Source organism: Tenrec ecaudatus, chromosome 4 (assembly GCF_050624435.1).
Source record: "Tenrec ecaudatus isolate mTenEca1 chromosome 4, mTenEca1.hap1, whole genome shotgun sequence".
NCBI lineage: Eukaryota > Metazoa > Chordata > Mammalia > Afrosoricida > Tenrecidae > Tenrec > Tenrec ecaudatus.
Genome location: NC_134533.1, coordinates 14971830 through 14984473, shown reverse-complemented (window position 1 = coordinate 14984473; position 12644 = coordinate 14971830). Strand labels below are relative to the sequence as shown.

General features: G+C 39.5%; 1 pseudogene; it reads right to left on the bottom strand.

Annotated features, from left to right (window-relative positions):
- Positions 1-6782: 6782 nt before the first annotated feature.
- Positions 6783-7719, bottom strand: LOC142446293 (olfactory receptor 5AN6-like; annotated as a pseudogene).
- Between the last annotated feature and the right edge of the window lie 4925 nt (positions 7720-12644).

Here is a 12644-nt window from a genome sequence, read left to right as displayed (position 1 = left end):
ACTTCCACGACCACAACAGCCACAAGACTTTGCACCTACTGGCCTGTGATCTTCCTGCCTTTGGCATCATCGCATGTGTATTGTGTGAGTCTGAAGAGGATATTATTGACTGGCATGGGACATATGGACCAATATTGGATTTATGGACTTGATCTAGAACTGCGCTGGGATGTTTTCGTAATATACAGTTACTCTATGATATAAAATTCTCTATTGCACACATTTTAGTGTCTCTGAATTTGTTTCACTAGCCTCCCCAGACAAACAGGTGGTTATAAGTCAGATTGACTTCTTTACAGTGACTTTGAAGGCAATAATCAACTAGATTTTCTTAAATACTCAAAACAAAAAGCACAGTAAAAACCTTCTTTTATGGTAACATCACAAAATCATGCACTATGTAGAAAGGAATCTAACAAAACTGTTCAAAATATTTGTGGAGAATATTTAATAAATTGATTGAAAAATTTCTGCAGATCATCCAACAATGGCTGCAGCAATACATTGACAGGGAGCTGCCAGAGGTTCAGGCCAGATCCAGAAGAGGGCAAAAATCAGGGGATATCAAAGCTGCTGTCAGATGAATTTTGGCTCAAGCCAAGAACACTAGGAACATGTTTACTTTTGGTTGTTGACTATGTTAAGGAATTTGTGTGTGGATCACAACAAACTGTGGGTAAACTTAGGAGGAATGAGAATTTCAGAACAGTTCATGGTGCTCATTAAGAGCTGATACATGAATCAAGAGGCAGCTGTGCAAAGAGAACAAGGGAGTCTTGCATGGTCTAAAATCAAGAAAGGTGCACCTCAGGGTTCTAGCTTTTCACCATACGTATTCAATTTGTATGGGGAGCAAATACTCAGAGAAGCTGGATGATGTGACGAATGAGAGGGAGGCTTATTAGCAACCTGAGATTTGCAGATGAAAACCTAGCTGGCTGAACATGAGGAGGACTTGACGCACATGCTGATGAAGATCAAGGATTGTGCTCTTCAATGAGTATTAGAACTCAATGTCAAGAAGACCCAAATCCTCACCACTTGTCCAATAGGTACCAGCATCATCAGTGCAAATAATATTTAAGGCCTTAAGGATTTTTTCTTGTTTGGATCGACTGAAAACAGTAGTCAGAACATCAAAGAAAACATCGCCTTGGATAAGCTCCTGCATAAGACCTCTTTAGAGTGTGGACGAGCAAGGATGCTACTTTGAGGATTAAGATGCACTTGACCCAAGCCATAGTGATTTCAGTTACTTCATATGCATGTGAAACTTTCACATTGAATAAATGAGACCAAAGGAGAATTGATGCATTTCAACTTAGGTGCCTGAGAAGCAGATTGGATGTAGTATGGACTGCTAATGGGCCTGGAAGAAATGCAGCCAGGCTCCCAGAAGTGAGAATGGGGAGACTTCAGTTTACACATGTTTTCAGGGGAGCCCTGTCCTTGGGGAAGGAAATCATGTTCGGCAAAGTAGAGGGGCCGTGAAAAAGAGAAAGGCCCCTAAGGAGATGGATTGACACAGTGGCTGCAACCATGGGCTCAAGCAGAGGAACAACTGTGACAGGGCAATGTTTCATTCTGCTGTGCTGTGGGTCACTGCGGGTCAGAACTGACTCCATGGCACCTAACAGCAACAACATCATGTTTTGCTTGTTCCCATTCATTCTATGGATCCGCGGTGTCAATACTGGGGTCAGAAGAGTCACGCTAGACAATGTCACTTCACCACATAAACAGGATTATTTTGAATCCAGACAAAATGTTGAGTGGTTTTAGTTCTTAGAAAAAAGAGCGAGCAGCTATAAGAGTGCTCATGTGCAGGTTCTCCTGCAGGGGCTTCCACAGGTGGTCCAATCATTTCCTGTATCTTTGCCTGTGTTGCTGCTGCTCTGGCGGCAATGCCAAAGAGCCTAAGAAAGAAAGTGCACCATCTACTCTCCGAATAGTGAAATGGCCTCATGTGTGAGGGTCTCTGTGACTCAAACACCTTCTACATCTCACTCTTTCTAGACAGGAACCCTGGTGGTGCCGTGGGTTATATGTTGGACTGCTAACCTCAAGGTCAGCAATTCAAAACCACCAGCTGCTCCCTGCGTGAATGAGGAAGCGTTCTACTCCTGTAAAGTTCTGGGAAGCCAAAAGGGCAACTCTTCTTGCTATTCAGATGACTCTGAGCCAGAATCAACTTTATGGCCCTGAATTTGAATTTTGTTTGAGACAAAATATTTATGCTTTGATTTGTTTTTTGCCAAACTAGATGTTTTCAGTAATGAAAATCATTTGGAATGAAATGATTCTGAGGCAATGTGAATGTTGATAGTATTAGTGGATACAGGTGTCCTGAGGGGTCTCTGGTACAGAGGTTGCTGGGTTGGGCCCATTTCTTAAGACTCACATGTTATACATGTATCCACCAGATGGCAGTAAATATTGGAGGTGGGATGGCAAACCACAACTGAATTCACTGCCATTCGATTGACTCATAGTGACCCTATTGGACAGAACTGTCCTTCTGGGTTTCTGAGACTGACACTTTATGGGAATAGAACACTTCCTCTTTCAGATTGTCACTGATACCACAGAAGAAAAACAAAAATAAAATCCTCACTGCCATAGAATCGATTCCAATTCATAGTGACTTGATAGGACAAGACAGAACTGACCTAGTGGGTCTGCGAGACTGTAACTGTTCATGGAAATTTAAAAACTCATCTTTCGTTTGGGAGGCGGCTGGTAGATCTCAACTGCTGACATTACAGTTACAGCTGTGTTAGTGTCATAGACTAGAGAAACAAATCCACAGAAACTCATATGTATTTAAGAGAGAGTTTTATATAAAAGGTGACTATACATTAAGAGAGCATCCCAACCCAGTGCTGTCCAAGCCCCAAAGTCTGACATTAGCCTATATGTCCAACCCATACCTACAAAGTCATCCTCAAACTCACAAAGCACAACCAACCATGCCAAATATAGGAGGAAAGCTGAATCAATGAGCGTGTTGTAAGCATCTCAGCACTGGCAGGGTCTCTACATGGCTGCTCCAGCACCCAGGGCCACATCAAGGTAGGTCCATGTGGCTTCTACTCAGGGATGTTTCACAGGAACTGAGCCTTGCCAACTGATGCAAAGAAATAGCTAATGCAGCCACACACTCGTCTAACCATCAGAGAACAAGAGAGACAGCGAACAAGACAGGCGAGGCTCACTTAGCTGTTTATTGCCCCACCCTTTAATTAATCCCATGTGTTTATTGGCCAGCTTGGCACAATAAGCCTTAACTAGCACAGAAGCCCAGCCATAATCACTACCCCACAGGGACTGTGTTGTTAGGTTGTTGATTTCATTTCTTTAGATGGGCTCAATGTTTGTGCGTACTATATTTCTTTTTTTTTAATCACTCCTGATTTCTTAACCCTAACATCTCTTTAGTGGTCTGAGTGGCTTCAAAAATAAAAAAGGAGGCAAAGTAAAAATGAAATGGCCTTGGAGCCTTTAGTGATGCATAATTTCATCACAACCAAAAACTGTAGGGATGCCGAAGGAGCAGGCTGTGTTCAGTTCTGTTGTACAGAGTCTCGAGGTGGAACTCACTGCACAGCACTTCACAGACAACCAACCCTGGCTCTGCGGCTGGGCTGTTACCCCAAATGGCAGGGCCTTGGGTGTAGTTGTTATGCAGTGGGCGGCTAACTGCAGGGTCAGCAGTTCAAAACTACCAGGCGCTCCTCCAAAGAAAGTCTGACCTTCTTACTCCTGTAAAGACTTCCCTTGAGGGAAAAATGTGAAAATCTGCTTCTGCAAAGAGCATAGCCTTAGAAACCAGATGGAAGCAAATCCACTGGTTGCTATGGTTGGACATCAACTTGACAACAGTGGGGTTGTTTTTCTGATTTGTCCTGCTCCAGCATCTCCAATATTTATTTCTCTTGGAATATGTTTTCCAAGTAAGCTGTTTTCTCCCAGAGCCCCTTTTCATTTCCTCACTTGGGATTTACCAAACCTTATCTTGTTTATTAACCTGCAAACAGTAAGCAGGGAGGGTTTATCTTGGGTTCTTACTGGGCAGTTAGCTCAGTTGAAGCTATTGAAACCAGTAGGAACTGCACTCTTTTAAAAAGACTGATCCCTTTCTGAAAGAAATTTCTAGGGAATGTAGGAGTTAGGTTCTTCAGGTTCATATAAACAAACCCCCCACCCCACGTTCTGGGGCTCCATTCTTTTTTAAGGAACCTGATAGAGATAGAGGAGACATTCCCAAGCTGTCCATTCAATCTTGGCTGCAACTCTGCTGTTCTTGACATTGTGCTGTTGTCAGGAGAGTTCTCCCCACAGTCGCAGGAGATAAAAGTTCCCTGAGTGACTGCCATGGGGTCATCTAGCTTTCTCAGGATAGTCTGAGGTGGGAATTGTCTACCCAGAGCCTGCTATTTTCATTTTATTAATATTTCCATTGTCATTAGCAAATGTTCCCTCACACATTTCTAAGTGTCATTGTGTGGACAACAGTTTCCATTATTACAAATTACTGTGTACCTCCTTTACCTTATTTACACAGAAACCTTATTTACCTTAACCACAGTAACGTTGATACATCTGCATGCCAGGTGTTAGTGTCACCTGTCTTAGTCTGATTGAACCTGGGTTTCCCAGAAAGCAGAATCTAAGACAATGCTTTATGAATGGTAAATATCATCCTTGGTAGTGAAAGTGAGCAAGCAGAAGTGTAAGACTTGAAGGAAATAAGATAATTTTTTTAGTGTAATCCAATTTTTCACTGCAACAGACACTGACTTGCTCGATACCATGGGACTGTCATCCAAGGAGCTAAACCAAGTGCATTTCGGGAAGGATGCCCATGGAAAATAGAGAGATCAGTGCTATCCTTCAGCTTCCTTTGGTCAGCTCCATGTGATCAGATAGTTGCCGTGTTGTTACTTTTCTCACTCTTCCATGTTCAATAAGCATGGCCATCAGGGGCACGATACTGGACATCACTGGTTCCAATGAGACAATCACATCCTTCCTCCCTAACTTGACTTTCCATGAAAATCGTTTGTTCAACTAAAAGATCTACTAAGCACGACACTTCCAGTTCAGAGGTACTAACAATGCCTTATGATGACTGTGTCCTTCATTTGACCCTCCTGCAATTCTGAGTTCCACTTGTTTTCTCTGAGTCCTTCTCATGTTCACAAAACGCAGGGGCTTAGAAATGACAAGGCTCATGTCCTGCATGCACTTGAAAATCCTCAGATTTCTGGAAATTTTTATTCTCTTGTAGTCTTACCAACAAACTAATCACTTGTTTCCTGACTTACCATATATACTCGTGTATAAGCCGAGTTTTTCAGCACAAAAAATGTTACACGGGTCAGTGGTACCCCAGCAAGGTGTAACGTGTCTGGGGTGATTGCCTTTCCTCTGCTGTTCATTCAAAACCCTAGTGACACGGCAGGGCTTTGAATGTTTTTTTACTCACATCTAACCAATCAGAGCTGTCCTATGATGTGGATGGCTCCAATTCCCAGAAGCACCCATAGTGATTCACTTACGCCGGCAACTGAACTGGTAAGGATGTGTCTGTGGCTGCCCTCCATCTCTCCCCTCTGGTCTCTGTGTTAATTCACATCCTGTATTTCCCACCCTAGGCTTCTACTTGAGTCCATCAGTTTTTGTGGTTTCCCAGGTAATAATTAGGTACCTCGGCTTATACTTGGTTTGGCATCTATTCAAGAATATACAGTAACTCATTTTTGTAGAATCATGTTAAATGCATACAGTAGCAACCAACCCGTATTGTCACACTTTTGATCTAAAGCCAAAATTTACTTTTTCAGCATTTCTTTTCAAACTTCCCTTTTCAGCTACCACAAAGGACAATTGAACTTTATTTTTCCAAACAAAAATTGCTATCCTTCACTTGTCAATAGTACACTTTCATAACATATTCACTGCCAAGATTTAAAGACAGAGGAATGTTAACATTTTAATAATTGTTACAAAAGGACACCACTACCTATGCAGACATCCCTATTAATTATACTGGCACTCAATCTGAATTCAAAAAATATTTATTTATAATGATACATATATAACTTGGGACTGAGTCATCAACTAATAAGAACATTGAGAGATGAGAGGGATAAAAACCCAAAGATAAAATGTTGGCCCAGAAGTGATATATTTCATGTCCATTCACACAACAAACCTAAATTCAGGGGGATGAAAAAGCCTAATCCTACCCCAGAGTAGACAGGGGAGACAGTTATTGACATACAGATACACAATAAACTAAAAGTGTAATGAGTTTCATTTTTCATAAATTTTTGTATGTGTTTGTGTCTTGAATCTAAGGCAGGCCAATCTGAAAAATGTCAGGAAACCAAAGTGAAGATGAGAAGATAAGCAGGCAGGGAAACTAGAATACTGGAAGTGGAAAAAAATTGAATGTAATCAAAGAGAAGTTGACATATTGTGAAAAGTATAACTAATACAACTGAGCGACTTGTGTAGAAATTTGGAAATGGGAGTCTAGTTTGCCGTGCTCATGTTCTCTGAAAACACTATAGAATATTCTTTTTTGGAAAAAAAGGTGAAGAGAAATTTCCTCAGTAAGACTCTCATTAAAAAAACACAATAGATGAAATCTAGCCAGACTTAGCAAATAATTTTACCAAAGTCATAAAGGAATTAAACTAGATATTTTAAGACCCCAGATTCATGTTGCTTATTATTTACTTTGGAAGAAAATATGAAAACTTTGCATAATATTGTCAGGAGAAAATCCTTCTCTTATATCTGATTAGGGCATCTTTGATTTCCTTATTTCTCAGACTATAGATCAATGGGTTTAACAGGGGAATCACTATAATATATACAACAGAAGTTATCTTGCTTTGGCTGGCAGAATCATCAGAATTGGGGCAAAAATACACAAAGGTGGTTGAGCCATAGAAAAGACACACTGCTGTCAGGTGAGAAGCACAGGTGTTGAAAGCCTTGGACCTGCCTTCAGCAGAACTCATCTTCAGAATGGTGGCAACGATATAACCATAGGATATTGTGATAACCAGGACAGAGGTCAGTCCATAGACCACTGTCAGTACAGCAAATAAAATCTCAAAATAAAAGGTATCAGAACAAGATAAGTTCACTAGTTGGGGCAGGTCACAGTAGAAATGGTTAATGATATTTGGCCCACAGAATTGAAGCTGAAGTAAGCCACACAGCTGGGTTAATGAGCCCAATGATCCAGTTATGGTCGATCCAATCAACAGCTGTAGACAGAGGGCCGGGGACATGATGGCTGTGTAAAGTAGAGGGTTACAAATGGCAGTGTACCGATCATAAGCCATGGACACGAGAAGACAGCTTTCAATCAGACCAAAGCTAGAGAAGAAGAAGTACTGCACAGCACACCCCACAAATGAGATGGATTTCCGCTCCTGGAAGAAGTCTGAGAGCATCTTGGGAGTCGTGGAGGACACATAGCATATGTCTACGAAGGCTAGTTTGTTGAGGAAGTAGTACATGGGTGTGTGCAAATGAGAGTCTATCTTGATCAAGATGCTAAGACCTAGGTTCCAGAAAACTGTCAGAAGGATAGATGCCTAGGAATATTGAAAAGAGGACGAGTGTGAGCTTTGGAAATTCAGAGAATCCCAAGAGGATGAACGTGGTAACAGTAGTTCTGTTTCTGCCTTCAGCCATTGCCATGACGCTCCTGAGATCTATAGGATGTTTTGTTATTTCAGTATTCTCAGGCTTTTGAAAAGGATTAGAATATTTCACCATTACTCATTCCTCCAGCTTAAAAGAGAATAAAGAAGCTTCCTACATATGTTTATTTCTTTCAATTTTTGAAAAAAATAACTGAGAAACTACAAGTAGAGAAGAAGGTTAATTCAGTGTAGTGCTCAAATATCATTGCATTTAAAAATGATATTCTATCTTTGTTGTTCTTGGAATCACTATCTATGGAGTTGTCTCTGAACCAAAATCTTATCAATGACAAGAAAATTTTACTCAGTCCATCGTACGAATTACATAAACATCATTGATATATTTCAGCACATCATTCCAGAGACTTTCCATGTATATCATTGAATGTTTTCCTCACTTTCACTGACTTATTATGTGATAAACCAGATGACCACTAATGTTTGGACTTTTTGTAGACATTTCCAAGGTAAGCAAGATAAAGCCTTACCATCCTGGCTTCTCAAGAGCATCCCAGTGGAATTATTTCCAATGTTTATTTGTTCGTTCTTCCTGAACTCCTGGGTATGGTCAGTGATCTTTGTCAATAGCACACTTCACATGAACCAGTTTGCATTCTTTTTCACGGTCTATCTTTTCCTGCATAGGAAGATATTGAAAAGACCACAGCTGGGGCAACTTTTACCTTCATTGTCAAGGTGAAATCTTTGCCTTTTACAAACTTTAATCATATCTTTTGCAAAAGATTACACAAAGGAACTTCCAAAAGTCATGGAGCAGTGGCACTATCATTTCATTTTCAACGCATTTTGAAGCCCCTTGAATTACATGGAAATGATATATTAAACATAATTTATTAAAAATAGTATGCCTGTTAAGGAAGAATACATTCAGATGGGGATCAAAATTAAACCTGTGCAAGAATTCAAAATTGAAAAATGAAGTTACACCCCATGATGAATTAATATGGAGCACAAGCTACCCAGACCCAAAACAAATGACTGGATCTAATATTTTAGTATTGATGTCAGATACGTGAATTTTTGGTCATTTTTTAAAGCAAAATATGTAACTCACAGTAAGCCCTGTTTGGTAATAGGAATCAGTAAGTTAGGAAAACAGTGAGTCTGTTTTTAGTATTAGAGATCCTTGACAAACAAGGTGAACCAGGCCGTAAATTATTTCATAGACCTCAGAGATCTAAAATAGTGGGCCCATCAAGGTGGAAAATCTAATAAAAGAACCTGGCAGCCCAGGTGGTAGCCTATAGATGCCCTGGATTATATAGTAACATAACTCAATGGTGATGTAGTCATTATACCATACAGCATCAGAAATTCTACCTACGAGGCCCTGTTTTGTTAGAAAAATGACGTTGATATGATCTGCCCAAGGAATTTCTAGCTATGCCTTCTTCACACTCTTCAGAATACCTGTTGTGCACAGTTCAGTTGCACACTCCCTAGTGTTCGGGAAGGGAGTCCTGGTGCTGCAGGGCTTACATGTTAGGCTCCTGACCTAACAGTCAGCAGTGCAAGCCCACTGGCATCTCTGTGGTGGAAGATTTTGCCCTGAGTGTCATTGTGAGTCAGATTTGACTCAATGGGAGTGAGAGTGAGTGCTTTCAGTATTCATGAAACAGCTCCAAAACTTACAGCATGAGCTGTGATTACTATATTAAACAAAATACAGACTCCATAAAAAGATACAGACGAGTCATTCATAAAGAGATTCAATGAGACTAAGAAAAATATTAGAAGGGTGGCCATAAAATCCAAAACACGTGGAGTATTTTAATAGTTTCATGAAATAAGAAAGAAGAAACTTTTCTTCACATGAAAACACTGTCTATTAAATTCTACATTAACCAAGTCATTCATTGTGAAGTAATGAAAGATGTTCCTTGTGATTGGACCATGGCTATCTTCACAGTTATTCTTCATTGTGCTGTGGGTCACACCCAGAAAGGTAAATAAAATATAAGGAAGAGAGAAGCAATGATGTCATTATTCACAGATGATATGATAGTAAGAAAAGAAAAATTAAAATAATAGAGATAATCAAATTTTCGATGAATGGAGATGAGCCTTTATCCTCCTGCAAAAAGTTATGACTTCAGAAACCCACTGGGCAGTATTTTTGGATCGCTTAGATCAGAACTGACTTAAAGATAATGAATTTGAGTGTAATAATCAATTAAATTTTCCTAAACCAAAAAGCCTAACTTTAATAGTAGCACCAAAAAATACTGAGGAATCCAGGAAGGAAACTAACACAAATGTTCAAACTCTTTATGGAGAATATTTCATTTTATAAATGTATTGAAAAACATTAGAAAATAATCCAATGAAGTGAATTCTGTGGTCTTGGTGCAGTGACTAAATTAATTAAATTGGCTCCATTTCTCCAAAATCTATAAAATTCAATGAAATTTAGCTCAAAATCCCCATACCTAGTTGTTTTCCTTTATTTTTTCTCTATTGAAATTTGTGATACTAAATATGTGATGTTCATGACAGACTCAAAGCCATCGTGCTTGCACTCCGCAAGGAGAACGCATGTTCATAAAATGTAGGCATTCCTAGAAAATGAGCTGATTCCTCTTTCCAAGTGGAAGAGTTACCCAATTATCAATTCACCATCTAGTGAATGGTTGGTCTCTTTGAGGGATGGTTCTGCACTGGGGACTGGGGCAATGCTCTCTGTATTTGCCAGGTAAATATTCAAGAGCAGGCCTAATTTACGTAGCATGTTGAAGGTTAAATAAATATTTTTGCAGTGATAGTGTAGACAGAAGTAATGTGTTAGTGAAGATTCCTACAGCTGCCCATAATGTTAGCTGAATAGAGGAGAACTAACCACAACACACACACAACACATAATGCTTAGATGCATTCTACTGTTCCTTCACATTGTTCTAAATGAGGATTTCTCACCTCACCTCCCCTGACATTTTGGACTTGATAGTTCTCTGTTGGCAGGGCTTGGGTATCACCGTGTATTATTAGAAGTTTTGCTGCATTCCTACACTATATTCACTATAAAATTGTAGTCTAAACGAAATGTCTCAAAGCATTGCCACATCTCCCCTGGATGAAGAGGCCAAAATCTCCCCTCCCTAAGCACAATGTTTTCGTTATCATTTCCCCAAAAGTGCTGCTACTGGAAGATCTCAACTCAATCTAAGATGAGTAGGAAGCAAAAGGAATCTTCACAAAATGAATTCAAAAAAATGAAAATGGGAGGGAGAAAAGTAATGGCTGGTAAAGGAAATTATAAAAATATTCTCTGACAGGTGATTAAAGAATAGGCTCACTCATACTGCCATGCACGTAAATAAGCTACTAGTCAAAAGCGATACTTCAAAATTTGAAGCAGCAACATGAAGGCTCAAGAGAGAAATAAGAGGTCAACAGAAGTAAATGAAACCTGAACATGCAGAACTCAGCTACATGGGAAGAGTTCAAAACTCCAATACCGAATAGAGAATACAGAAATTAAGTCTGTTTAGCAAACGACAATAAGGACAAAAATAGACTGTTAGAAAGACAACAACTGCCATGGAAAATAGGCTTGTAAAAGTGAAAGATCAAATGTGGAATAGAGTGTAAAATGTTTAGAGAAAAGATAAGATGTGGAAGACATATAAAACGAACTGGTGACCCTAAGGTCCAAAGTCCAAACCGGCTGTTGTCTCCTGGATGCTGACGTACAGGGATTCTCCAGGAGAGAGCAGAATTGGCCAAAGTTTTAGAGTTTTTGTGACAGTAAATCTTTTGAGAGCAGACAGGCTCATATTTCTCCCTCAGAGAAATTGATGGGCTTGAACCACCGTCCTTGCAGTTACTGATTCATAACATCACAGAGGGTACACAACAATAGTGAAATAGGAAAGATAATTAAATATCTTTCATTGATATTTCCCTAAAGTAATCAATGACTTAGACTTACAGATGGAATGTAAACCTCTTCCCCCCAAAGAAGCCCTCAGCATATAATGATCAACACCAAGTCATCTCCTGCTGAATTTATTGGAATTAAAAAATAAAGGGAATTCTTATAGCTATCCAGACAAAAAAAAGTGAGTTACCTGTAAGAAGAAAACCTAATATTTGTCACGGATTTCCCCTCAGCAATATTTGGCATCAAAAGACAGTTGAGCAATCTTAAAGGTCACTACAACTAGTGATGCAGTGTAGATGCACACACGTGTCATCGAAAGATGTCTTGAGAGTTTTTCAACTCCTGGAATTAGTCATGTAAAATTTTATGTAGTGACGCTCAAAATATGCAAGATTTAATAAGTGTAAAAAGTTAATTACAGAACCCACCTTCTTCATATTATAGACAAAAACCAAAGGAGAACTACAGTGACAACAAGAATTCTAAAAGGCAAAAACAGCAAGAATAGAAAAAAAATATGTTAACACATGGAATCACAAATGACCCTTTTTCTAAATATAAGAAGAAGGTTTGCATGAGAATAAAACAGAGGACACAACAGAAAAATAAAATCAGTAAAGAAACTCTGTGAGTTGGAATATGGACCAGTCTAAGCGCATTAAATATACATAATAAAGGGTTAAATAATTAATAACAATTACACGTTAAGACCTAGATTAGTTGTGGTGGGACATAGTTCATTCCATTGATTTCTCCCTTGTAAATTTCTCCAGGAAGAGTTCAGCTGGAATATGGAGAAATTGTTCCTAAACTACACAAATAAATCTGAATAGGACAAGGGCTGAACTGTAAAGGATGCTGTGGTGTACTACCCACATCCCTTCCTCAGGACAAAGCTGCTCATTCCCACAGCTAAACATATTACTTGTGACTGATGACTCTGAGTTGAATCCCCTTCACGCATCACCCTGAGACATCTCATTGAAGGTTCTGCACCCTCCAGAGGGAGGACA